At 40.5% G+C, this 25,770-nt stretch overlaps 2 long non-coding RNA genes across 7 annotated transcripts in view; one reads left to right on the plus strand and one right to left on the minus strand.

Annotated features, from left to right (window-relative positions):
- The window catches only part of LOC110072379 (uncharacterized), a 59,519-nt gene extending 40,844 nt beyond the window's left edge, over window positions 1-18,675 (minus strand). Inside the window, exons 1-3 of one of the 6 annotated variants that reach the window (XR_012086250.2) lie at window positions 18,510-18,675; window positions 17,164-17,272; window positions 12,519-12,561 (exon numbers count right to left, since the gene is read on the minus strand). This is a non-coding gene — a long non-coding RNA (uncharacterized LOC110072379). Of the gene's footprint in view, window positions 1-12,518; window positions 12,562-17,163; window positions 17,273-18,196; window positions 18,326-18,509 lie in introns of those variants that run through there. The other 5 variants (XR_012086249.2, XR_012086251.2, XR_013545125.1 and 2 more) reach the window with 5 other exon arrangements.
- On the plus strand, window positions 887-12,764 carry LOC144589177 (uncharacterized). Its single transcript, XR_013545126.1, has 2 exons — window positions 887-3,037; window positions 6,478-12,764. It is a non-coding gene; the product is annotated as an uncharacterized LOC144589177 (long non-coding RNA).
- Window positions 18,676-25,770: the final 7,095 nt, after the last annotated feature.

The raw sequence follows: 25,770 nt of genomic DNA on the forward strand, positions 1-25,770 counted from the left end.
GAATTGCACAACCATCATGAGTATGGGACCAGGACCAGCTCCAGTAGTTGGTGCATGTGGGTGTTTCTCAAGAGTTCCAAGACCATCAGAGTATAAGTAAAGGTAAAAGTTCCCCTTGACATTTAGTCCAGTTGTGTCCGGCTCTAGGGGGCGGTGCTCATCCCCATTTCCAAGCCAGGGAGCCAGTGTTTGTCTGAAGACAGTTTCCATGGTCACGTGGCCAGAGCAACTAGACATGAAATGCCGTTACCTTCCCACCAAGGTGGTACCTATTTATCTGCTTGCATTTTTACATGCTTTCGAACTGCTAGGTTAGCAGAAGCTGGGACAAGCGACGGGAGCTCACTCCGTCACGTGGATTGCCTAAATATTTCAGAATCAAAGAACTTCAGGTGCAATCTGAGAAAACTCTCAAACTGTGTGTCCGTTCTCTTCTGGGCAGAGGGAGCACTGAATACATTGTTGTAAGTGTATTTGGTATTCATGCTAGCAGAGTACAGTGGTTTGTTGCTGAATGAATTAATGGCTATTAAACAGGAGTGGCCCCAATAACTGGGATTTCAGTAAAGGTGGAACATGTTATTCTATTGAATAAGGCGATCCAGTAAGAGACAGTGCAGGAGAAAACAAAATCCCTGAATACATTTCCTGAAGCTCTTGCACATAGCTTCTACACAGGGGATATTCTGGAGAAGGGGATTCCGTGCGTGGCTACCACCCTCTCTAACAAAGGGAAATAACAATTAATTGGCCTCCAAAAAGGAGGAGGAAGTAAAGCAGAGCACAAAAACCCAGCTCATAGAGCTTGCCAAAACCTACATTGCACGCACAACCTACCATACTAGGGTTCTCTAGGATAAAGTAATTTGGAGTGGTTTACCAGTGCCTTTTTTTTTCTGGAGGTGCTCTGGGATGGTATAGCTTGCACAAGGTAACAGGCTGGATCCTCTCCCAGAACATACACTGGAGAATTGAACTCCTGACCACAGGTGCTCCAACTCAGAGAACTATTTACTCTGAAGTAACTTCTGCTGAGAAAGCTAGAGAGTTCCAGAAAAACATCTACTTCTGCTTCATTGACTATGCAAAAGCCTTTGACTGTGTGGACCACAGAAAACTATGGCAAGTCCTAAAAGAAATGGGAGTGCTTGACCACCTTATCTATCTCCTGAGAAATCTATATGTGGGAGAGGAAGCAACAGTTAGAACTGGATATGGAACAACTGATGGGTTCAAAATTGGGAAAGGAGTACGACAAGGCTGTATATTGTCCCCATGCTTATTTAGCTTATATGCAGAATACATCATGCGAAAGGCTGGACTGGAGGAATCCCAAGCCAGAATTAAGATTAATGGTTCTAAGAAAAAGAGAGACAGAAGTAGGGAAAGAAAGGTGTGGATTATTGTCAAGAAAATAAGGTAACACTGCCATGTTACTTATTCAGACCCACCACAAAAATACAACAAATGTTATAGTCAGCAAAGGACAAAAGGGACCCCCTCACCACTGCGGGAATATACCGGATATCTTGCAGTTGTACAGGTATATATTGGAACCACAAAATGCAGCATTCATGCCAGAATCAAAGAACATGAGAGACACTGCAGACTAAAACAACCGGAAAAATCAGCAGTAGCTGAACATGCCCTAAAACAAGCTGGACATGAAATTCTATTTTAAAATACTGAAGTATTGGACAACACCAGCAATCTGCATGTTAGACTGCACAGGGAAGCCACTGAAATCCATAAACATAAACAAAACTTCAACAGAATAGAAGAAGGCCTGAAACTAAACACGGCCTGGTGCCCCATTCTGAAAAATACAATCTGCAAAAGGTCAAGGAACTCTTACACAGCCACAAGGGCCAGAGATCACTGCACAAAAAAAAGACCAGCTAACCACACCCATCAATCACAGTGACAGATAATCTCTCTCTCCCCCCACTCCCTCATCACAACAAAAACATACTGATCGCCCTATCTCCTGAAAAAAGACAAAAGCCTGTTCCCACAGGTATAAATGCTATCCAACAAACACCAACAGAACATGGACAGAGTTCCTACTCCAGTCCTCTGAAGATGCCAACCACAGAGACTGGCGAAACGTCAGGAAGAACAACCTTCAGAACACGGACGAAGAACCCGAAAAACCCACATCTAACACTGCTGTGGTTTCAAAATATGAAAAACTTGGGGGTTTCTGGAACTCTTGGTCAATATGAAGCCAGTTTCTGTTCTATTCTGTACAGGAATCAGGGCTCTGTCAGGATAAGGAAGATTTTTCTTCAAAATAGCATTGTGTGGGCGTGTGGAACATTTAATGCCCAGTGATATAAACTGCTCAAGCAGATTAAGCCATCCCACTCATTGGCCAAAATTTAATCATAGATCTAGAGCTACTGTTCCTAGCAGACACATGCTTGTGGTATTCGGGAAGATGAATGATGTAGGAGCAATGGTTTATGTTGAGGAGAGAGAGAGAGAGAGAGAGAGAGAGAGAGAGAGAGAGAGAGAGAATATAATGGGAAAAGGGATGATATGGAGCCTTTCTCTACCCAAGAGTTACATGTTTTAAATTCCTGGTTTTGTTCATGAAATAGACAATAGAATAGATATATATATTCTCTTTGTAATTCTGATTTAGTGCTGTTCTACTTTGGAAAAAAAATTAATAGAAGGACCTTGAAAAATCACTTTAACCCCTTCTGGCCTGCCTGCCTTTTCTCTTTTCCTCCAGGGAAGTACAGCATCTGAGGCAGCTGCATGCAGCTGAAGAAGATGGGAGGGGCAGCTGTTGCTGCACCTTGATGGAGGCAAAATCTGTATTTCTAAAGTGACAAATGGAAAGAAAGAGAGAAGGCAGCAGAAGTAGCCGTGGCAGCAATGCCTCTGCTGCTTCCTCCTCCCCTTCTGCCACCAGCACCATCCAGCATCTGTCAAGGCATCAGTTTTGCCTTCCTTAGCAGCTCAGCAGAGAGTGAGCAAGCTGGTGTGCAATTCCAGATGGCATCTTGCAAGTTCCCTCTGTGGGCATGTGTGTAAGCTGCTTCTCTCCCCCAGATTTGTTTTTGAAATTGGGATGTAGGGCAGTGGTTCTTAACGTGGGCGATAATGCCCCCCAGGGGGTGATTTCATTTTTCAGGGGGGCGGTAGAACGAAAAGGGGCGGCATGGGGGCACTGGAGCAGAAGGGGGGCGGTAGGAGGGCGCTGAAGCAAGCCAAACCTGTTAAGATGGCTGCAGCCTTTTTACAGTGTGCATGAATATATATTTTCCTCCAATCTTAATTTAGTTTCAGAGTTTTCGTCTTGAAATTTTTAGTTCCTGCATTGTGGTTTGTTTTTATGCCCTTTTAAAATTTCTTTTTGTGTCTTAAAATTCGCTTGCAACTAAATCATTAAATGTTACTTTTGGGGGGCATTTCATTTTCCTGGAATTGAATTTTGTTTTCAGGGGTCATTGGATTTAAGTGTCATGAATGAATGAACGAATGAATGAATGAATGAATGAATAAATAAATAAATAAATAAATAAATAAGAAAGATATTATTACCGCGGGGAGGGGGGCGATGATAACTTCTTCAATGGCTCAAGGGGGCGTTTCTTTCAAAAAGGTTAAGAACCACTGATGTAGGGGAAGCAGCTGAAAATCTCTCTCCTTCTGTTTTTAAAAAAATATTTTTAGTTAAAGACAAGGGACCCCCCAAAAAATAAATAAATGAAATATGAAGCAGGAGTTGTGTGGTGCCAATTCACATATCAACGCAATGATTTAAAAACACATGTAGCCCCATTGACCGATACACAACACAACTTACTACCAGATTAAAAGTTGTCCCAAGAGGACACATACACTGATCTAAAAACTATGGAACTTTAAACCAGGTTCAAAACTCCCGATCCAGCTTCTGATTCATTTCAGTAGTGTAACCAAGCCCAGAATTGCTTAGTGTAATTTAGATCCACTCAGCCAGTTTTTTAAAAAAAGAAATCATCTGACTAATTTGATTTTGTGTGTATGTGTGTTCTCCTTTTCTATTCAAGTTTCCATGTGGACTTTCATCCTGCCTTATATTAATCATCACTTTATGTAGGAATTTGTTATGGCATTCCCCAGTCTAACCCAGCAGAACTCCTAGCCATGAACCCTAATACATACATACGCAAAATCTGGGAAAATTGCTTCTTGAGCTGCTAGTCTCAGATTCCATCATTGATGCTGGCTTGGGAATCGTGGTTTAAAACAGGACATATATATACAAATATTTCCTTCTATACCCCGCTCTTCCATAATTTAGAGCATTGGTCCCCAACCTTGGGCCTCCAGATGTTCTTGGACTTCAACTCCCAGAAATCCTGGCCAGCAGATGTGGTGGTGAAGGCTTCTGGGAGATGTAGTCCAAGAACATCTGTAGGCCCAAGGTTGGGGACCACTGATTTAGAGGACCTAACACCACCACCACCACCACCACCACCACCACCACCACCACCACCACCACCACCATTATTATTATTATTATTATTATTATTATTATTATTATTATTATTATTATTATTATTATTATTATTATTATTATTATTATTATTATTATTATTATTATTATTATTATTATTTACTACCCATCTGGCAGCCAAGGCCACTCTGGGTGGTTTACAAGTAACATAAAACAACAAAGTAGCAAAATAGCAAATAACAACATCAATATATTAGGGGCGCAAATCAAAAGTCAAAAAGTATAGCAAGGATAAAATTACAATACATTAAATACAACTAAAAGCATAGAAAAATATGGTTGTGGTTAACACATCATAAAACAAGATGTCCAAACCTGAACATCTATAACATCTCAAAGACATGATTGCAATGCTATGCATAGTTCCCAGAGAATAAGTGCCAATGAGCTGTGTAGTCTGTGCATCTCAACCACACAAACACAATACATGAGGTTAAATAGGCTCTCTGTCTTCAGCCAAAATGTAAACTTTAGATTTTAATTGAAACTGAAATAATTTTGTAAAGAACCACTGCCATTTAAATTGCTAATGGGACTTCCTCTACAAAGTTAACTTAACAAAATTTATTCTAAAATTTGCAATTCTTGTTATCACCTCATTCACTTCCCAAAGTACACACATCCTGCCAGGTGCTCTGACACTGCAGCAGGTTCTGCCATTACTCCTGCTGTGAAAAATGTCATAAAGCTGTATTCTGCGCCATTGCTATTCCACTCCTCTGTACACAATTTTTTTTCTGATTTTATGTAAGTTATGTTGGGTAGCTGTAGGTTTTTTGGGCTGTTTGGCTGTGTTCTGTGGGTTTATCTTCCTAACATTTCCGCAGTCTCTGTAGCCAGCACCTTTAGAGGACAGGAGTCCTCTGTGTTCTGGTGTAGTGTGTGGGTTAGTTGAGTATTTGTAGCTGCGGGATCAGCTTTTTGTCCTTTTCAGGAGATTGGGTGATTATGATGATCAGGGTGTTTTTTTGTTATGGGTGTCTTGTTGTGTTAAGGGGAGAGATGATCTGTCACTGTGATTGAGGAGTGTTGTTAGCTAGTCTTTTCTGTGCGGTGATCACCGGTCCTTGTGGCTGGGTAGAGTTCGTTGACCTTTTTGCAAGCTGTATTTTTCAGTGCTGGGAGCCAGGCTTTGTTGAGCTTTAGACTTTCTTCTTTTTTGTTGAAGCTGTGCTGGTGTTTGTGGATTTCAGTGGCTTCCCTGTGTAGTCTAACATAATGATTGCTGGTGTTGTCCAGTACTTCTGTATTTTGAAATGATTCTATGATTCCCATCAATCACAGTGACAGATCATCTCCCCCCTTATCACAACAATACATGCATAACAAAAAACACCCTGATCACCATAATCACCCAATCTTCTGTCTAACTCCTGTCCTCTGAAGATGCTGGCTACATAGACTGGCAAAACATTAGGAAGAAAAACCTCCAGAATATGGGCAAACAACCCGAAAAACCTACAACAACCATTAGATCCCAGCTATGAAAGCCTTCAAGAATTCATGTTGGATACTTTTTCTTAAAAGGCAGTGTGAGAGACCAAGATTATGAAAGCTTGCTGTTTTGTTATAAATGTCTCATGAAGAAGAAAAACTTGATCCCGCACCGTTCAAATTTCTTTCAGGTGTTATGAAATTTCATAGAGAAATGGATGGAATGTTAAATGTGACTAGAGTCTTTCTGGGCTGTTTTGACAAGTCTCCTTTTTTGCACTTAAGGAAAGGTACCGCCGGATCCTTAAATCTTTAAAAGAAGGACAAGACAGCTGCTTCAGACATGTGCCACTATATGCCTCCCTCTCATCATCTCATCAAAGCATTTCCATTTTCTTTTTCTGGAAGACATCAGCAGATTTGGGATTTGAGGGGTTTGCTCAAAGATGAATGCAAACCAAACCAAAGTCCCTCTGGATTTACTGCTTTAATAACCAAAGAATTTTCTTTGCCCTCTCTTCCTTCAGGTACTCTGCAAGATCCATTTCCCTGACCAGCCTCCCTCAGCAGGAAAGCAAAATACAGGAGCTGAATATCACCCGTTGGCCAAATCTCCTGAGTCAGATTCATGATGAAAGGAGAAGAAAATAAATTTTAAAATGACTGACGTTACTTCAAATTCTTCCTTTAATCTTATGTTCCCATACAGCTACTCCCTATCCAATTACTTGTCTTACAAGTGACATCACAATATTAAATTTCTGAGAGTTAAAGGGCTTTGGAAAAAAAATAACCTACATTTAAGCAGACATGATTTAGATGAGATGTTATTTACTCTCTCTGGTCCCAGGCATTATCAAAGTCACTGATGTGATATCAGTGACTTCATGCTTATATGCACGCAGTTTAGTTTTTGTAAGGTATCATTGTGGAAAAAAAAGGAGGGGAAGAATCCTCAGTGACTGTCAAACTTGTAGGCGTTGAAGTTGAAAAGATTAAATGCAAAGTGTTGTTAGATGCAACAGAGAATGTTACAGAAATACCCTTTCTTGTGCATGTGTGCCAATGTGAATTTTACACTGGAAGAGATGTCTTGAAATCTTGGCGGGCCTAATTGTCTCTTGAGACCCAATACGCTGAACATATCAGTACTGCAGGGATTGTCTACAGTCTCATTATATCAGGCTGACCTATTTATCATCTCTGGAACCCAGAGCTGCTTTATTCTACACTCCGCCCCCAAAAAACCCACACCACTGTGTTTAGAATATAAATATGCATAATTTGACTTCATTGACACATATAGCATTGGCAACACTGTATTCCCCATGAGGAAATTGCCCTCTGAAGTGCTGTGGGAAATCACTCTACAAAAATGATTAAGGTTATTCTGCAGGGATTTTGGACTGATTTTTTTTCCCTTTTAAAAAGATACAGTAGAAGGAGGTTAGCAGCAAACACATCCTCTTCAAGAGAAAAACAACCAATCTCAAATAGCAGCAACAAACACTATCCTTCCACTTCAGCATTATTGTTCAATTTCAGTGTTCGTTGTTTTCCATAAAGTGAAACGGAGCCCACAAGTTTTCCCAAATGGGGAAAAGAGGAGCTTGTGAAGTAGGTGTTGTCAAGCATTTTACATATCCAGAAAGAGGTATACAAATGTTCTCTCCTCCCTCCAAGACTTCTCTAAATGCAACACACACATTTAAATTCTGCACTTAAAATATTGCAGTTGTGTGGTGTTCTTTCTCCATAATTTCTGCCTTTAATCGTGTCCTCAAGTTGTTTGGCCATACCCATGACCATGTCCTCATGTTGCTCAGCCATGAGTCTTGCCAATCTACATTCACATTACTATTTTCAAATGTGAAATGTTCAAAGATATGCTCTAATTAAATCAGTTAAACATGACTTAACTGTATACACTTTTTGCAAGACCTAGAATATTTAAATTGCTTCAACTGTATTTGCACATTATTTTGTACATAATAAATCATTCAGATTTTGAATTATTGCTGGTTTGTTCATTGCTTTGCTCAAATTCTTTTACTATGCACACCAGATTGCTTTGTTTATTTCTGTATTATTAACAAACTGCTTAATTTGTTTCAGTTTAAGTTTATTCTCTGCTCAGTGTCACTGGCTAGGCTTTATCTCTTTACTGAGCAATAGAATCGCATATTTGCAAATTATAGGACAGAAATTTTTCAGAGTAACACAGTTTTATAGGATGTGCTCTCTGTGTGTGTGTGTGTGTGTGTGTGTGTGTGTTTGAGTTACTAGAATTACAGTCGTGCCCCGCTTTACGATTGCCCCTCATTACGACGAAACCGCATTATGATGACTTTTTCGCGATCACTTTCGTGATCACAAAACGATGGTCTGAATAGGATTTTTTCACTTTGCGATGATCGGTTCCCTGCTTCAGGAACTGATTCTTTGCAAAACGACGATTTTCCTACGGTGGTTTCAAAATAGCCGCCAGGTAAATAAAATGGCTCCCCGCTGTTTTCTGCGATGGAATCCTCGCAAGACAGCCACCGAAAATGGCGGGCCTATGGAGGATCTTCGCTGGATGGTGAGTTTTTAGCCCACTGGAATGCATTAAACAGGTTTTAATGCGTTTCAATGGGTTTATTATTTTCGCAGTATGACGTTTTCATTCTACAGCAATTTCGCTGGAACGAATTAACGTCTTAATGCGAGGCACCACTGTAGTGATGTGGCATTAAATTCTATTGAGATGTCTTAGATTAGGCTAAAGTGATGGTAATGCTGCATGAGAGTGCAGCAACAGATATTGTGCAACTGCCCAATTCAGCATTTCATCGTCGTCGTTGTTTAGTTGTTTAGTCGTGTCCAACTCTTTATGACCCCAAAGAGCAGAGCACACCAGGCCCTCCTATCTTCCACTGCCTTCCGGAGCTGTGTCAAATTCATGTTGGTTGCTTCAATGACACTGTCCAACCATCTCATCCTCTGTCGTCCCCTTCTCCTCTTGCCTTCACACTTTCCCAACATCAAGGTCTTTTCCAAGGAGTCTTCTCTTCTCATGAGATGGCCAAAGTACTGAAGCCTCAGCTTCAGGATTTGTCCTTCCAGTGAGCACTCAGGGTTGATTTCCTTTAGAATTGATAGGTTAGTTCTCCTTGCAGTCCTCCTCCAGCACCACAATTCAAAGGCGTCAATTCTTTGGCGGTCAGCTTTCTTTATGGTCCAGCTCTCACTTCCATACATCACTACTGGAGAAACCATAGCTTTGACTATTCGGACTTTTGTTGGCAAGGAGATGTCTCTGCTTTTTAAGATGCTGTCTAGGTTTGTCATCACTTTCCTCCCAAGAAGCAGGTGTCTTTTAATTTTATGGCTGCTGTGACCATCTGCAGTGATCAGGGAGCCCAGGAAAGTAAAATCTGTCACTGCATCCATATCCTTCCCTTCTATTTTCCAGGAGGTGATGGGACCAGTGGCCATGATCTTAGTTTTTTTTTCCTGCTGAGTTTCATACCGTCTTTTTTTTTTTTTTTTTGCACTCTCTTCTTTCACCCTCATTACAAGGTTCTTTAATTCCTCCTCACTTTCTGCCATCAGAGTGGTATCATCTGCATATCGGAGGTTGTTGATATTTCTTCCGGCAATCTTAATTCCGGCTTGGGATTCATCCAGTCCAACCTTCCACATGATGTATTCTGCATATAAGTTAAATAAGACTGGAGACAATATACAGACTTGTCATACTCCTTTCCCAATTTTGAACCAATCAGTTGTTCCATAGCCAATTCTAACTGTTGCTTCCTGTCCCACATATAGTTTCTCAGGAGATAGATAAGGTGGTCAGGCACTCCCATTTCTTTAAGGACTTGCCATAGTTTGCCATGGTCCACACATTCAAAGGCTTTTGCATAGTCAATGAAACAGAAATAGATGTTTTTCTCGAACTCTCAGGCTTTCTCCATGATCCAGTGCATGTTAGCAATTTGGTCTCTAGCTCCTCTGCCCCTTCAAAATCCAGCTTGTACTTCTGGGAGTTCTCGGTCCACATACCTCTGAAACCTATTTTATAGGATTTTGAGCATAACCTTGTTAGCGTGGGAAATGAGTGCAATTGTACAGTAGTTGGAGCATTCTTTGGCACTGCCGTTCTTTGGGATTGGGATATAGACTGATCTTTTCCAATTCTCTGGCCACTGCTGAGTTTTCCAATCTTGCTGGCATATTGAGTATAGCACCTTAACAGCATCATCTTTTAAGACTTTAAATAGTTCTACTGGAATGCCATCAGCTCCACTGGCCTTGTTGTTAGGCAGGCTTTCTAAGGCCCACTTGACTTCACTCTCCGGGATGTCTGGCTCAAGGTCAGCAACTACATTGTCTGGGTTGTCCGGGATATCCAAATCTTTCTGATATAATTCCTCTGTGTATTCCTGCCACCTCTTCTTGATGTCTTCTGCTTCTGTGAGGTCCCTACCATTTTTGTCCTTTATCATGTCCATCTTTGCACAAAATGTTCCTCTAATATCTCCAATTTTCCTTGACAGATCTCTGGTTTTTCCTTTTCTCTTATTTTCCTCTATTTCTTTGCATTATTCATTTAAGAAGGCCCTCTTGTCTCTCCTTGCTGTTCTTTGGAAGTTTGCATTCAATTATCTGTAAGTTTCCCTATCTCCCTTGCATTTTGTTTCCCTTCTCTTCTCTGCTATTTGTAAGGCCTCATTGGACAGCCACTTTGCTTTCTTGCATTTCCTTTTCTTTGGGATGGTTTTTGTTGCTGCCTCCTGTACAATGTTACGAGCCTCTATCCAAAGTTCTTCAGTCACTCTGTCCACCAAATTGAGTTCCTTAAATCTGTTCTTCACTTCCACTGTGTATTCATAAGGGATTTGGTTTAGATTATACCTGAGTAGCCCAGTGGTTTTTCCTACTCTCTTCAGTTTAAGCTTGAATTTTGCTATGAGAAGCTGATGATCAGAGCCACAATCAGGTCCAGGTCTTGTTTTTGCTGACTGTATAGAGCTTCTCCATCTTTGGCTGCAGAGAATATAATCAATCTGAATTCGATATTGCCCATCTGGAGATTTCCATGTATAGAGTCGCCTCTATACATGGAAAAAAGGGGCTCCTCAAATAAACAAACAAAACTTTGAAACTGGACCTCTTCTGCTCACTAACATGTACTATACACTTGTTGAAAAACAGCCCTCCATCACAAGATGAGTTAATAGCAAAAATCCTGGAAATGGATAAATTATCAGAATGGTCAGATCCAACAAGAAAGAAGAATCATAATGACTGTTGGCAAAATGTTATGACTCACTGAAAAATAGAATGCAAATTAATTTTTGATAATAGAAAGCCTATGATCAATTTAGAAATAGAATGTATACCATAACTAAGTTTTACCGGGAACATATGTACCTATGAACATATGTACATATGAAATGTAACAGATGATAATGAGTATTCTAAAATGTTTATTTGCACCCTCTGTTTACCCCATGCCCTATTTTTCCCATGCCTACACCCAACCCCTAAAATAAAACAAACAAAAAACAGTCCTAACAATTGCTTTATGTTTGGGCAAGAAGTGGATAACAGATTTTTTAAAATGGAATCAGCTTCTGGGATTTTTTCCTGTGTGGTGTCATTTTGTGAATGGTAGTGAGCAGAAGAGGGTATACTGTAGACCAGTGGTCCCCAATCTTGGGCCTCCAGATGTTTTTGGACTACAGCTACTAGAAGCCTACATCACCACCTCTTATGGCCAGGATTTCTGGGAGTTGAAGTCGAAGAACATCTGGAGGCCCAAGGTTGAGGACCAATGCTGTAGACCATCTTGAATGCTGCCATTGGTGTCATCAGTATTCAAGCTGCCCTTTGCTATGTAAAGCTCAGGATCCTTTTTCCTGCTGGCAACACATTGTGGAGCAATATCAGGCTATTTCCTGGCTTTTTGAATTGAGGGTAAAAAAGCACAGTATGCTAGATTCATAAACCAGGGTGGTTTTTTTTGTTTTGTTTTGTTTTTGTTTTGAAGAACTGAATACAGTTTGGGGTTAAAGTAAATGGTTCAGAAATTGGGACGTGTGTTGGTGACTCTTGAAACCAGACTGCCAGCAAGGTCAGATGTGTTTTAGAGATTCTACATGAGTCCAAGATGTTTCATTGTTGTTTGCTTTGTGTATTTACTGTATATGGAACCTTTTAAGGAATTTTCTTTTATCTTTGTTTCCTCGGTAAAGATAGAATTTATTTTCTCAGAATTAATCTTTGTGTTTCTGTGTTTCCTATAGTTCAGAAAAAGCTGTTAAACACCCTAAAAACAAAAATAAAAACAACAAAGTAGAACAAAACTTTAAAGCAAAAAAGTTATAGTTTATAGAATTTCCAAAATAAGGAAATTCAGACTATAGATCAACCCACCATGCTCTAAACATGGGATTCATTGATGCACCCTTATTGTAAGTCAATTTCCACTCCAAATAAATACAGCTATAGCATGACTGGTCCAACCCCCAACAGCCAAAAAACAAACCAGCAGTTCATGCCCATCTCTTTGTTAGTTTACCTCAGCTGACACTTACTATCTCAGTACAGTCTCTCAGAGATTTCTGTAATGAGAAAGAACAAAATGTTACTTACCGTTCCTCATAGAGAAAAACAAACATACAGTATTTATTATTTATTTTATTATTTTATTAGACTTATATACTGCCCATCTAGAACGTGTCTACTCTGGGCGGTTTAGACAAAAAATAAACTATGAAAATAAAAATATACTAAAAATACGACCCAATTTAACAACAGAATCCAAGATGGAAAAGAGAAAAGGAGAAGAAAAATAGACTAGGTGATGGCTGTTGGGAAGGGCTGCCTATATAGTCATGTCTTCAAATTGGTCTTAAAGGCCCTCAACGAGGGGGCGAGGCAGATCTCTATAGGCAAATTGTTATAGAAATGAGGGGCCACTGCTGAAAAGGCCTGATTTTTTTTCCTTTGGACCTCTCTCAGCATTAGGCCCCTCAGCTGCCCGGCCTGATTAGAATGGGTGATACGGGCAGAACTATGTGGAAGAAGGCGCTCTGCCAAGTATCAAGGGCCTAAACCGTTTAGGGCTTTATATGTAATAGTCAACACCTTGAAGTCAATGAGGAAGTGAATAGGTAACCAGTGCAAGGTGGCCAGGGTGGGGGAAATAGAATTTTTTCACCCCAGTTAATAGCCTGGCCACTGTATTCTGGACCTTTTGAAGCTTGTGCATCAGCCTCAAAGGAAGCCCCACGTAGAGCCTATTACAGTAGTCTATTCTTGAGACTATGAGCACATGCACCAACGTGGTGAGCACCCCTGTGTCTAGATAGGGACGCAGCTGGGTGATCCACCAAAGATGAAAGTGGGTGGACCAGACCACGGATATTACCTGGATCTCCATGGTAACCGCCAGGTCAAGATATACCAATTTGTGACATTCTCGTCTGTCCCTTGGTTGTTTCACCAATCACAGGGCACAAGTTACATGTCGTGTCGCTGCCACCAGTTGATTACATCAACATTGTTTATTATTAATCATAGAGGTCCAGGCAATGTGTCATTTTAAAAGAACCAAATAGAAGTTGTTGCAGGTAATGAAGGTACAATCAATATCTTTAACTCTTACAATCAATATCTTTAACTCCTTCTTCATACACTCTCGGCCGCCAACCCCATCTCTCTCTACTCCAAACTCCCAAAGCACAAATTTCCAATCTCAATCTAAACTCCCAGCTCCAATATCCCCCCCCACAGGTGCAGATAACGAAGGTCACTCACCTGTCCATCACGCTGCGAGCTCCACATAACCTTCTTATCTCTCCATTGCTTGCGATGGATTAGCCACTCAGCGACCTGGCAGAGAGGCTCGTCCTCCCACCTTCTGCCAGGATTGGCAAATCTATTGAGAGCAATAGACAGGAAGGCTCCATGGAGCTCGCGGGAATGGTGGAACTGCGAGTGGACAGTCTGGCCCAATGGGGCTGTACCCTCGTTATCTGCACCTGTGGGGGATATACCAATACAAATACCCCCAATTCTAATACATATGTTTTTCAACTCCATCCTTTCCCCTTAAAAGCTGCCCCACTCCTTTCTGGCACAGTGTTAGGGACTTGTGTTTGTTTTTTATTGAATGATTCAATGCGTTCCTAAGCATCCCACTGGATAGGCTTTACAGATGGTTATTTTCACCCAAATGAAACTGTGGGTGGCGTTATCTGAGCTGACAACCCTGTGACATATTAGGTCAGTTGTGACATTAAAAGGGAGGATGGAGAGACCCTCTCCTCTATTTTCTTCTTGTTGTTTGTTAATATTTCCTTAACTGATGCAGAACAATTCTAGGTTGAAACATTGATGTTTCAGTATGCTTCTAACTTCATTTAACAACAACAAAAGAAAAGTCACTGTGACCAGCTGAATAATGACGACAAGAAAAGGCAGGGAAGGAAGTTATGTTGACTCTATGGGTTTTGTCACCAAAGGCAGAGCAGTCCCACCAAAGCCCTGGATGAGGAGAAAGAGCCGGGGATTACCTGCCTCCCATCTCTTCACCACTGTTTCCCCCTCACACCGCCACTGTCCTTTGCTACTGTTGACGCTGCTTCCTTACTGGTGAATAAACTGTGTAAACATTGCTTGTGAGTAAACCAGGTAAACCTTGCTCATGAGTAAACTAGTGAGCCAAAGACCTGTGTGGACCTTTCTCACAAGAGAATTAACTTCGCCAGTGTGAACAGAAGAATTGCTCAAGTGAGAGATAAAATAGATTGCACTGAAGATAAAAAACCTTTCAAGTGCAAACAAGACCTCTCCAAATTCCCCCTTCTGGACAAGCCCATTACCAAAGATTGCCATTTCATTTCATTGTAACTTGCACTTGTCCCACAAACAATTTTCATCTCACTTGTAAATCACAGCTTGTTGGAACAGGCCACGTGTAATACTGAGATGTGATTTATCTCAGCCTAGGAAAAGCAAAGCAGAAAAGCAAAGTGTGCTGCTTATATACTACCCCATAGTGCTTAAAGCATTCTCTAGGCAATTTATAATTTAATAATTCAGCCTACGCATTGCCAGCTCTCACAGAGTTGGGTTCTCAGTTTACCAACCTCTGAAGGATGAAAGGCTGAGTCAACATCAAGCTAACTACCTGAATCCATCAGGATCACACTTAGGTCATGAGCAGAGTTTTGACTGCAGTACTGCAGTTTAACTACTGTACCTTGAGGCTCCTGAAGGGGGAAGGGGAATTTTATTTGCATAATATGGAGAGTGGGCCTGCTAGTCTCACATGGCATAGAATTACACCAATCCTACTGCATTCTGAAATGAGTACCCTATTTTACGGATGATGGATGACTATCTTAATTCCAGCTAGCCTTGAGCATTGCCCCCTTTTCTTTTAAAAATTAAGTGCTGCCTTTGTGAACTTGGGAAAATAGGGATGAAAGGAAGGCTGGCAGAATCTGTGAGGATGAAGACTGCTTTCTTACTGCCCTACAATGTCAAGAAATTGCCTTCCCTGGAGCTGTTGAAGTCAGAATGCTGCATTATATTATGACTTCTCGGCAATGGGAATAGCTGCTGGCAACTAACCCTCGACAAATGCTTCACCCTGTCAGATCCTTGGAGTCAGAAGCCATTCTCTGCTGTTTCCATTCATGCTGAACCTTTAAAGGTCATCCTTCCATGGGGGATGCTGGCTAGCTTCATCCTCATTCAAAAAGCTGCTCTAGCATGTCATGTGATTACTTCAAAGGGTTGCAAGGGCCTGGTTATTCCTGTTCACAGTTTCTGGAGAAAAGCACTTATTTATGATAGATTGGCCTTGTGCATTTTACACTACAGTGGCTCCTCTTGAAAGCGGCACATTATATAAATTCCCAAGAGCTTGCAAGACAGAACTATAACCAGTGCTACTATTTGTTTGCCCTGCTTTTAAGGTGACTTCTGTAACTTTTTGAACTCAAAGATAATTCAATATGCTGGTTTGTTAATAATAATAATAATAATAATAATAATAATAATAATAATAATAATAATAATAATAATAATAATAATAATAATAAACAACAACAACAACAACAACAACAACAACAACAACAACAACAACAACAACAACAACAACAACAATAATAATAATAATAATAATAATAATAATAATAATAATAATAATAATAAAATGCACATAATACTATCAAGTACAGATGTATTAATCGCCCAATATGCATTTAATTCAGATTCCCTGTTTAACACAAACATGGGCACTTTAACAAATGTAGATAAAATGCATGACATTTTACCGCAGCGGCATTATGCACCACTCTGCTGACTTAACAGTACAGTGGCTAATATGCATGTGACCTGAAAAGACATGGACTTGCACATGTCAATATAGGTCCAAAGCATTTGTTGCTATAGCAACATGAACTGATTTCAGATAATCATGAGTAGGAATATGAAGACCTGGGAAATAATGGAGAGCCTGTTTCTACCTCTAAATCCCCCCTCTTTCCCAGAACTGCACATCTGTAATCATGCAGTTCACTGTTGGGAATATAAAATATAAATGAAAAGGTCATCTTTATAGTTCTTACAAATTGCTTTTTTATCTTATTGGTGTTACTGGTAAGAAAAAAGCTTTTGGGCAAAAACAACATGTGAAGCAAAAATAACATATGAAGCTGCCACCCTCGAGTAGTAATTAATCAAATAGTCCTGATGTAAACACAGAAAGGCTCTTCTAATGCAAGAAACATAAGCTATATTTATTACCTCTCTATTTAAATTGTAGCTGTTATTTCTATCATTTCCTACCTTGCAAGTTAGCGCATAATTTAGTACAATTTATTCAAACCTTTATCTTCTTTAGTCCTCCTTTTTGATGATGCATTTTTTGGAGGGGAGAATGCTTCAATGGCTGTTGTTTTCTGGACACACCGCCTTCTTTTTTTTAAAATCACGTGCTTTAATTGATTTATTACAATTTTTATGAAATTCCACATATACTAATCCTCAGCTTTCTTTTAAAGTAATTCTAAATAGATTCATGTACACTTTGTAAAGCAGATTTGCAGGTTTGGGGCAGCACAGATGGAGCACACTTTCAAAATGGCAAATAACCTTTCCTTGTTCGTGAGAATATTCCACTGACATGTCAATTATGCCATCATGCTCACCTTAATTTATATCCAGAAGGCTGAAAGCATGCATAAACAGGGAAGCAACAACTATGGTACAGTACGATGTCTTGGATAACATTTGTAATCAGATGTAGAGATACCAGTCCTGCAAACATTAATGTTTTTGCTTTGCTTTGTTATCACAGTCCTATTGGATTTTGTTAATTCAGTTGGAGTACATGCAATGGTAAACACAGTGACATTTGGTTTTTACTAATAGCCTCCTTCATTAGAAGAACATTAACACGAAAAGGACACAGTGACCCTACCCAAAGTCAATTAAGATGCTACATTAATATTTGCGTTTATATAAGGCCAGACAACCATTCAGCCAAGCAAAGAGATTCTCCCATTGTATTATGAAAGGTCATTTTCATTTTTGCTAGTCTTGTAGTTTTGCACTCCCACCCTTTACAAACAATTCATGCAAATCTCTTCCTCCACCCTACTGGGTTTGCTTTGAAAATACTGAGTTCAATGTACATTATTTCATTCGCCTCTCTCTGCTAATGAAAAAGGAGTTAATATGCAGCTCCATGCAAAAAAAAAAAGAAATAAAAAAATCAAACAAAGAAACATTGACAGATTACTTAGAAGTAATAGGACATAATTACAGCTAGTTGCATCCTGTGCTGAAGGGAACAATTCATCTCTGACTTAATAAAACAAGAAGTGAAAGATTTATCCATCATACTTTATATATATATATATATATATATATATATATATATATATATATATATATATATATATATATTCATAATCAGGCAACATTATGGCCTATGCTTAATCAGCAGTAATAATTTAAGGGATGCTAAGCTGGCAAAACTGTGTTAATACAATAAACTGCATTGTATAACGTGCCATTAAAAAAAAAAAAGACAGCAGGCAAAGAACAGCACTTGCACCAGAAAAGATGTACAGTTCAGTAAAGGGAAGGGAAGGGAGAAAGGCAGAAGCAGGACAAATCAGATAAGAAATTCAGCCTCTCCCGCTGGTGCTGCTTCCCATAAAAGCAAAAAGCAAAGACCTCCAAGAGATGCTTGAACAAAAGGTGAACGTAGAAGTGTTGCTCTAGTTTGTTTTCATTGGTAGCTGCTATGCACCATCGAGTTGTCTCTGAATTATGCAACTCTAATGGGGTTTCAAGATACATGAAATATCTTGAAGTGTGGATTTATCAGTGCCATCCCACCCCAAAGTAGTGCCTACAGCTGAGCAAGGATTTGAATCCAGGTTTACTGAGTCCTAGTCCTTCACTTTGTCCACTATACCACACTGCCTCTCAGACAGATCTCATCTGAGCTACAAGTAAACAGAGTTACAGAAGACTCCATTCTCACCTGCCCGGCGCTCCCCCCACAGATGGAGCATTTACCCTCAGTCAGTAAATTTCATCGACCTCTCTGCAGAGAAACATTCTTTTGGGGGAAGGGAAAGTCTCATGGGTCTGAGAGTGAATCATTTAGGCAAATGAGGCACAGCAATTCCCTGGTGATCACCTATGCAGCTGTGGCTCATTTGGCTGCACCTGCTAGTGCTAAATGGATCTTTCCCCAGTACTGTACTTCTTTCTGCAGTAGAGGAGAGGGCTGGCCCTTCAAAATGTTTTATAGGCAAAGCAAACGGATTATAATTTTTTTCCTGCTGCCCTTGGTTTGAGAGGTCTGCAAAATTTGTTATTTGTATTAGACACGGGAGCTTCGTATTCCTATCCCACGGGCTGTTAGGGCTGCTATAAGTCGTTTCTGACTTTGCTTCCAAGAAGATAGCTCAGCTTGGCTGAGATGGGGTGGGCGGTGGCAGGGAGAACAGTATTAAGAAGGGGGAGGAGGACAAGAGGGAAAGGGGTGGAAAGGGAAGGAGGGGGCAAGAGGTGAGGGTGAGAGTGGCTCAGGGACAGGTGAAGTGAAAAGAGATTGGTTGAGGGATGGAGCACCACCAGCTTTTTTTGCAACTGCATTGAAATGCTTTTTAAAAAAATTATTGCTATCTAATATAGCGCTGTATCAGAAAGCTGAAATTTTAAAAACTGGATGGGGTGTTTACATATGTGGAATTAATTTCAGTCAATTGATTCCACATCCACCTTAAAATAAATGGATCTCTGGTGGAGGAGTAGAAAAACTTGCTACCACTTGAAAAACAACAACAATTCCCATCACACTGTTCTACATGTATGTTGTGTGTTTGTCAAAACTTAAATGAAAATTTTAAAGCAGAACCCCATTTAAAGTAGTTTTATTGTCAGTGGAACTGAGCCATGAGTTAGAACTGACTTTGTTGCATGTAATTGTTATTAATTAATTTATAGATATAGATGTAAAATTAGACATATTTTTAGTTTAAATGGAATTGCAATACAATTAACCTGAGTGGCAATGAGTAGCTGATTTTTGTGCACTGATGGTTACTTTCAAAGTCTATGATTCCTCCACTAATGGTTTTTATGTTAAAAACAGAGAGGGATTAGACAGCTCTTTTTAAAAAAGAGTCCACTGTCAAATAAAGCAAAGCAAAAGCAAATTTTGCTGCTTGTGTACTGCCTTATAGTGCTTCAAGCTCTTGTTCTGTGGTTTACAATATATTTATACAGGCTATATGTTCGCCTTCACGGATTGCTGCCTTGTTGTGGCTATGCCGTGCAGGGACACGCAAGACGGACAGGTCATAGTGGAGAGTTCTGACTAAACGGGCTCCACCTGGAGCAGGAACTGGCAAGCCACTCCGGTATCTTTGCCAAGAAAACTCCATTGAGAGAACCAAAAGGCTAAAATATATGATGCTGGAAGATGAGCATCATATCAGGTCGGAAAGTATCCAACATGCTACTGAGGAAGAGCGGAGGAGAAGTCCAAGTAGCTCCAGAGCTAATGAAGTGGTTGGGCCAAAGCCGAAAGGACGCTCAGCTGAGGACGTGTCTGGACATGAAAGGAAAGTCCAGTGCTGCACAGAAAAATACTGCATAGGAACCTGGAATGTAAGATCTATGAATCTTGGTAAACTAGGTGTGGTCAAACAGGAGATGGCAAGAATAAACATTGGCATCCTGGGTGTCAGTGAACTAAAATGGACAGGAATGGGTGAATTCAATTCAGATGATTATCATACCTACTATTGTGGGCAAGAATCCCGTAGAAGAAATGGAGTAGCCCTCATAGTCAAGTGAGAAAAGCTGTACTGGGATACAATCTCAAAAATGATAGAATGATTTCAATAGGAATCCACGGCAGACATTTCAACATCATAGTAATCCAGGTTTATGCACCAATCACTGATGCTGAAGAGGCTGGAACTGACCAGTTCCATGAAGACTTACAACACCTTCTAGAATTGACACCAAAGAAAGATGTTCTTCTCATTTTAGGGGATTGGAATGCTAAAGTACGGAATCAAGAGATTATAGGAACCACAGGGAAGTTTGGCCTTGGTGTTCAAAATGAAGCAGGGCAAAGGCTAATAGAGTTTTGCCAAGAGAACAACTGGTCATCACAAACACTCTTTTCCAACAACACAAGAGGCGACTCTACACATGGACATCACCAGATGGGCAATACCGAAATCAGATGGACTATGTTCTCTGCTGCCAAAGATGGAGAAGCTCTATACAGTCAGAAAAAACAAGACCTGAAGCTGATTGTGGCTCTGATCATCAGCTTCTTATAGCAAAACTCAAGCTTAAACTGAAGAAAGTAGGAAAAACCACTGGGCTAGTCAGATATAAACTAAACAAAATCCCTTATGAATACACAGTGGAAGTGAAGACCAGATTTAAGGAACTCGATTTGGTGGACAGAGTGACTGAAGAACTTTGGATGGAGGGTGTTAACATTGTATAGGAGGCAGCAACAAAAACCATCCTAAACCAAAGGAAATGTAAGAAAGCTAAATGGCTGTCCAACGAGGCCTTACAAATAGCAAAGAAGAGAAGGGAAACAAAATGCAAGGGAGAGAGGGAAAGTTACAGAAAATGGAATGCTGACTTCCAAAGAATAGCAAGGAGAAACAAGAGAGCCTTCTTAAATGAACAGTGCAAAGAAATAGAGGAAAATAATAGAAAGGGAAAAACCAAAGATCTGTTCAAGAAAATTGGAGATATTAAAGGAACATTTTGTGCAAATATGGACATGATAAAAGACAAAAATGGTAGGGACCACACAGAAGCAGAAGACATCAAGAAGAGGTGGCAAGAATACACAGAGGAATTATACTAGAAAGATCTGGATGTCCTAGACAACCCAGATAGTGTGGTTGCTGACCTTGAGCCAGACATCCTGGAGAGCAAAGTCAAGTGGGCCTTAGATAGCATGGCTAACAACAAGGCCAGTGGAGGTGATGGCATTCCAGTAGAACTATTTAAAATCTTAAAAGATGATGCTGTTAAGGTGCTACACCCAATATACCAGCAAGTACAGAGCCTCGTGGCGCAGTGGTTAAAATGCTGTACTGCAGCTAAAACTGTGCTCACGACCTGGGGTTCAAATCCCAGGTAGCCGGCTCAAGGTTGACTCAGCCTTCCATCCTTCCGAGGTCGGTCAAATGAGTACCCAGCTTGCTGGGGGGGCAATGTGTAGCCTGTACAATTAAAATTGTAAACTGCCCGGAGAGTGCTTGTAGCGCTATGGGGCGGTATATAAATCCAATAAATAAATAAATAAATAAGTTTGGAAAACTCAGCAGTGGCCAGAGAATTGGAAAAGATCAGTCTATATCCCAATCCCAAAGAAGGGCAGTGCCAAAGAATGCTCCAACTACCGTACAATTGCACTCATTTCCCACACTAACAAGGTTATGCTCAAAATCCTATAAAGTAGGCTTCAGAAGTATGTGGACCGAGAACTCCCAGAAGTACAAGCTGGATTTCAAAGGGGCAGAGGAGCTAGAGACCAAATTGCTAACATGCACTGGATTATGGAGAAAGCCCGAGAGTTCGAGAAAAACATCTATTTCTGTTTCATTGACTATGCAAAAGGTTTTGATTGTGTGGACCACAGCAAACTATGGCAAGTTCTTAAAGAAATGGGAGTGCCTGACCACCTTATCTATCTACTGAGAAATCTATATGTGGGACAGGAAGCAACAGTTAGAACTGGATATGGAACAAATGATGGGTTCAAAATTGGGAAAGGAGTACGACAAGGCTGTATATCATTATTTAACTTATACTGTATTTAGAATATATCATGCAGAAGGCTGGACTGGATGAATCCCAAGCCAGAATTAAGATTGTCGGAGGAAATATCAACAACCTCAGGTATGTAGATGATACGACTCTAATGGCAGAAAGTGAGGAGGAATTAAAGAACCTCTTAATGAGGGTGAAAGAGGAGAGCACCAAAAATGGTCTGAAGTTCAACATAAAAAAAACTCCTAAGATCATGGTCACCTCCTGGCAAATAGAAGGGAAGGATATGGAGTCAGTGACAGATTTTACTTTCTTGGGCTCCATGATCACTGCAGAGGTTGACAGCATCCATGAAATTAAAAGACGGCTGCTTCTTGGGAGGAAAGTGATGACAAACCTATGGTTTTTCCAGTAGTGATGTATGGAAGTGAGAGCTGGACCATAAAGAAAGCTGACCGCCGAAGAATTGATGCTTTTGAATTGTGGTGCTGGAGGAGGCTCTTGAGAGTTCCCTGGACTGCAAGGGGAACAAACCTATCCATTCTGAAGGAAATCAACCCTGAGTGCTCACTGCAATGAGAGATCCTGAAGCTGTGGCTCCAATACTTTGGCCATCTCATGAGAAGAGAAGACTCCTTGGAAAAGACTCTGGTGTTGGGAAAGACTGAAGGCAAGAGAAGAAGAGGATGACAGAGGACGAGGTGGTTGGACAGTGTCATCGAAGCAACCAACATGAATTTGACCAATCTCCGGGAGGCAGTGGAAGACAGGAGGGCCTAGCATGCTCTGATCCATGGGGCCACGAAGAGTCGGACAGTACATAGCGACTAAACAACAGCAACAATATGTTGCCCTCCCCACCACAGCAAGCTGGTTTCTCAGTTTACCACCCTCTGAAGGATGGAAGGTTGAATCAACCTTGAGCAAGCTATCTCAGCCCATTGGGATCAAACTCAGGTCATGAGCAGAGTCTTGACTGTAGTACTGCAGTTTAACCACTGCATCATGAGGCTCCTAACAGGGGATGAGTAGTTTCAAAATATAAGACCATCCTCAGTAAAAGAAGGTACACAGACATCCTAGCAGGGCCCTGAGAATCTGTGATTTCCTGAAAATGTCTATTGCTAAGAGTCAGTAGCTCATATTTACTTTTTAAAACCTTTACTTCTAATCACAGTTTATCATTCTATCTTCAACCATTGAGAGCCTATTTATTAGTTGTTTTTCTCTGGGAAATGTTTTAGTAGGGTATTGTTCTTGATTATCCTTAAAACACAGCTGTTTTGTAATCTGCATTTGTTGTTTTGCTAAGAAGCAATCTGCTGCTCCTCACTCAAAGGCAGTAAGTGTTCACATCAAGGCAGATATATCCTCCTTGCTTAATTTTGGTTTACATATGATTATTAAGAGTATTTTGCTTCGCAACACTGGCCCATGCTCCTAGGGCTATGTCCTCATCCCACGGTGATGGGATAACCTTTCCCTTAGATCTTTCAGCCATGTTTTTGTCTAGACTAGCACTTACTACTAGTGATTATCATGATTATTAGGACTACAGAGATCCCTTCCATCTCCCTAGCTAAGCTAGCTGCTTTTGTTTTCATAGTTTTGGTTTATATACCACCCCATAATGATTGAAGCATGTTCCAGGCAACTTACAACATAATTATGCAAAGAACAACTTGCCCCTCCCCACAGCAAGCTGGGTACTCATTTTACTGACCTCAGAAGGATGGAAGACTGAGTTAACCTTGAGCCGGCTACCAGAACCCATCGGGGATCAAATTCACTTTATGACCAGAGGCCTGCCTGCAGTATTGCAGTTTAACCCCTGCACCGTGGGGCTCGTAACCTTTTTCTCTACAATGTTGTTGAAATATGGAGAAAAATGCACTTCTATTGGCTAACTTTTCCACAGAAACTGATCTTCTCTTGTCCACTGTATGAACCCCTGCATGCAATATACAGCCTTTGTACCGAATCACTCAGAAAATATAATTTTGACATTTACTGGGATTTGTCCTGAATGAACTGCGACTTGCCCTGAAAGAAGAGGGCTAGTTGTAGCAGTAAATGGAACAACTTTATAAATAGCCAGTCCCAGATGAAATAGTGCCCACTTTATGTACGTACCATCTTTTGAAACTCTTAGTAACTTTTAAATGTTTAATTCATACCTCATGTCACAATTTCAATACACAAGTTGTATACATTATTTGTCCTTCATAAAAGATGATAAATTTGGAAATATGAGTTGGAACAATAGCTCGTGTAACTACAATTTGTTGAATGGCTGCTGGCATTCTAAATTTTCCTGTCAATTATAATTTAAAAAAAAAACCCTGAGCACAAATGCAACATTGGGCACGTAGGACCCTGTTGTAGGTTGATAAATAAATATGAATTGCATACTCCTCCTTTCAGTGATTGAGTAAATGGCTAGGAGAAATGTCCCTCAAGCTTGGCATGAGCCATATTCCTGGATTGCCTGCCTATTTTGGCATAGTTATCTGGTGCATTATTTTTCAAGTGATCCAGGTTTTAGAACTTCATTGCTTGCTACAAACTGAAAGTTGTGTCCAAAGCATGAACCAGAGTATCCAACCATTGCTTCTAAAGGACACAACTCAGTAGTAAAGCCAGAGATGAACTATGCATCTTCATTTTAAGTTGCATGAGCAGAAACCTCTCCCATTCTGGACCAGTTCTGAGATGGTATTGATGCTGAGCAAGTTTGTAGAATGTCCTGTGCCTGGCAAGCAACCTCTTTAAAGCAAAGGCATACAGCTCAGCCATGGCTTAGGCTTCAAACTGTAATGTTTTTACTGGTGCAAACAAAAAGGCGTATTAAACCAGCAAGGCATATTACACCAGAGCCTGGTACCCTGGTATGCATTTCTGCCTGAGCTCATTCCTAATTGGATATTACTGCACTAGCTTAAATGGGTAGGCATTAACTTTAACTCGTGAACCAAGGTGCAATTAGTTGGGCATAAAGGCACACTGAAGGGATACTAATTACCTTCTAAAAGATGAATAGAATCGAGTCAAGGAAGCAGAAAATTACCTTTGTGGGAAATCAGCTTAATAGTTGAAACTGGAGCTGTGGCAGCTGAGCTTCCTCTTCCCAAAGCTAGCATCCTGCTCAGATGCAGGAAGCAAGGCTAGAGAGAGCATACCAAAGCTAGAACAAGGGTTCCATCCTGCTGGTGTCTTGTGCCGCAGCTGTCTGCATGGGAGGAGCACTCATTTACCCTAGCAGGCTACCTGCAGTTGAAGTAATGGTGGGATGTGCAAATCGAAGCATGACCGTGTGACTCCTAGGAAAGCAGAGCCCTGAAAGTAAAGACAGCATCCCAGCCTTAAATGGAATCTCATCTCACATGTCTGTGTTTAGGATTGCTCTCTGATAGATTGTCATGTGAATTAGCATGATGCAATGAAAAAGAATAAGATTTTAAAAGGTAGCTCTGGAAAGA

This window comes from Pogona vitticeps, chromosome 4, assembly GCF_051106095.1.
Source record: "Pogona vitticeps strain Pit_001003342236 chromosome 4, PviZW2.1, whole genome shotgun sequence".
Lineage (NCBI taxonomy): Eukaryota > Metazoa > Chordata > Lepidosauria > Squamata > Agamidae > Pogona > Pogona vitticeps.